Source organism: Osmia bicornis, chromosome 14, assembly GCF_907164935.1.
Source record: "Osmia bicornis bicornis chromosome 14, iOsmBic2.1, whole genome shotgun sequence".
Lineage (NCBI taxonomy): Eukaryota > Metazoa > Arthropoda > Insecta > Hymenoptera > Megachilidae > Osmia > Osmia bicornis.
Genome location: NC_060229.1, coordinates 6,981,380 through 6,984,454, shown reverse-complemented (window position 1 = coordinate 6,984,454; position 3,075 = coordinate 6,981,380).

The following is a 3,075-nucleotide window of genomic DNA, read 5'->3' as shown; positions in this document are numbered from 1 at the left end:
GGTAAATAAGCATATAAGATAAGACCTTCAGTTATCAAGGACCTAATTCTTACAAGGGATGATCCAGACCCGGAAATTCAAAAATCATGAAGCTTTGTAGGTATACAGAGAATGTCCTGCTGATTAAAACGCAATTTTCGCGTGCTGCTTCTTTTCGTCTTTAACAATTTAGGAGAAAAAACGAAAAGAAAAAACGAAAAACTACATATTCACAAAGTTTAATAATTTTTTGAATTTCCGGGTTTGGAACCATCCCTTGTTAGTAATTTTTTCTAATAGTTTACTAGGCGGTCTCATAGCTTTTGAAATTAAAAGTGATGGGAGCAATCTAAATATTTATTAAAACTAGAGTTGGGTTAGGTTTGGATTTTTCAGATAATTACCATGATTTTTAAAATTGTCTGCTTTTTTTAGTTGTTTTTCACGCTTGTATAGAACACCATATAGCGCCATTAATTTTGACCTCTTCGGCATACAAAAAAAATTTAAAAACATTGCTAAAATAAAAAGTTTAATTGCAAGAAGTGTTGTAGTTTCTTTGTAAAAAAATACCCAAAACAGCCTAAAAAGACGCGTCTTACACTAAAATATCCCCTGTAAGAGAGGGGAGAAAAAAACATTTCGTCTCCGGATCGTCTGTTAGACTCATACCGCAATTTGGAACTTCTACATATACAGGGTGTCCCAGAAAGAGAGTTAGTCCTATAAGGGGGTGATAGTTGGGGTGATTCTGAACAACATTTTCCTTTGCGAAAATGTTGTTTGAAGCTTCGTTTCTGAATTATTAAGGAAAGACACTGGCCAATCAGAGCGCGCAGGCTCAGGGACGGCAGTGTCGGCTATGAAAAATGGGCTTGGCCTAAGTCCCGAACGAACACTTTCGGCACCCTGCTGGTACAGCAGGAGCTGAGGCTGCCGTCCCTGAGCCTGCGCGCTATGCGCGCTCTAATTTTTGCAAAGGAAAATGTTGTTCAGAATCACCCCAACTATCACCCCCTTAAAGCAGGCCTGTCCAAGTAGGGAAATCCACTCCTGGAACACATGTTTTGGGTCCCCTTCCAACGCTGCTCCTTCAAGTAAGATGGGGCGGTTCCGACTACCGTCTCTCCGTCTTTCCTAGCGGCGGTATTGTCTCCTCGGTCCCATCTTACTTGAAGGAGCACCGGTGGAAGGGGACCCAAAACATGTGTTCCAGGAGTAAATTCCCCTACTTGGACAGGCCTGCCTTAAAGGACTAACACTCTTTCTGGGACACACTGTATATTTGGACTGCATGCCGGGCGACAGCTTGCGAGAACACTGTCACTGATCATCTCGCCTCCACCTAGCGGTTCCCGGCCCAAACTAAAGACGTCCGGGGAGATGAAACCTTCCTCTCCCCCACCACTAAACGCCTACACCCTTACTACACTTAAGTATATCACTTCATAAACTAACGTCATAAGCACAAAAAGTGAAGTTCAAAATTAAGAAAATACAAGAGTAGCGAACGTTTTATTTATCTAATGTAAAGAGACGAATTGAAAGTAAACAGTCTTGAATAAAAGATCGCCGTCTAGTTTAAATATAAACATACATATACATATACATATTGTATACAGAAAAACTTTTGCATTGTTTAATCTCTATTATTGTTATAGGATCTAACGTAAATAAAATTTCCAAGTCAAGATTATTATTTTCCTCCATACTGCATCAACGTTAAAAAAACAAACAATACCGGAATCAACTGTCAAGATTGAATTAAAATCCAAGAAACATTTGTCGGTCAAGTAAGTTTATAGAGAATTACGTAGATGGAAAAGGCGGGATTCTTCGGTGACGTATAAAATGTATTCGTAGCGCTGGTTAGACACGTTTACACAAACCACAGAAGATTCTCAAGATTCTTGGCGATTGGCCAAAGACAATGAGAGGTAAAAGTCACTCTTTTTCTTGGTGGAATCATCGCAGAAACAGAGAATCCGTAAATCGGAATCCAAGATTGTTTCTTTTGTCTTAGCTATGTTTAGAGTTGGCTACCTTTCGCTCGACATCGTTTTAATTAAAATCAATTCATAATCTGTTTGATTATTTAATGTCAAATGATTTATTTAGAATGACATGATTTTTTATTTTTTATGGATGTTTTATTTCTTATTCAATCATTTAAACGTTTGAATAAGTGTATAGTATCAATAAAGAAGTAATTTTTAACCTTTTCTTATTCTAGGATAAATATAAAAATATATAATTATTCAAATTCTATGACAAAAGTATATTACAATTTACGCTTGATAATTCTCTGTTTTCGGAGCTCTAGAGGTGGGTTTTGCTTAAGAATAGGGAATTATCGAACGTCAATAAAGCATTTTCTAGGATCAAAAAATCGATTCAGGGCGATAAAATTAGGTCTAAATTATACGAAATTCAAATGTAGTAAAACGTAAAGATAGTAATAAAACGAGGTTCTTTAGAGTTACAAGTTAGTTTTGTTGAATATATTATAAATCTAAGTATGTTGTTTAAAATATTGCCTTCTTGTTCAATAGGAAGCAGCAAACCATACTAACAAGAATACGAATTGGCCATACCAATTTTTCCCAAGTACATCTGATCAAAAAAGAGGATCCTCCAATGTGTAACAATTGTAACTCAAGGAACTCGATTCACCACATTATCTCGTCGTGCCCGGTGCTTACTAGAACCTTTGAATCATGTAAAAACCTGCTTAATTTTTTGGAATATGCAAATCTTCTTCACCTAATTTAAGTTTTGGTTTAATGCAGTATAATCTTGTTTAACGGTTGCCTTGTGTCACCTTGTGTCTATACGTATGTTTTGTTTTTCATTTCTTGCGTGGTTGCTAATGACCCTTTCGGGTTGATGCAACTTTAAAATAAAAATATATATCACAATTATTTTCTTTCTTCTTTTTTTAATTGTCTCTCTTTCTGCAAAATATATAGTTTATGATTTTTTTTTCATTAATTTATTAATTTTTATTAATTAATATTATTAGTTGCATTGATATTATTAAAAAACTGCAGGTTCTACAGAGTTGTTATAGTCTACTAAAAATTCCGATGGTCTTGC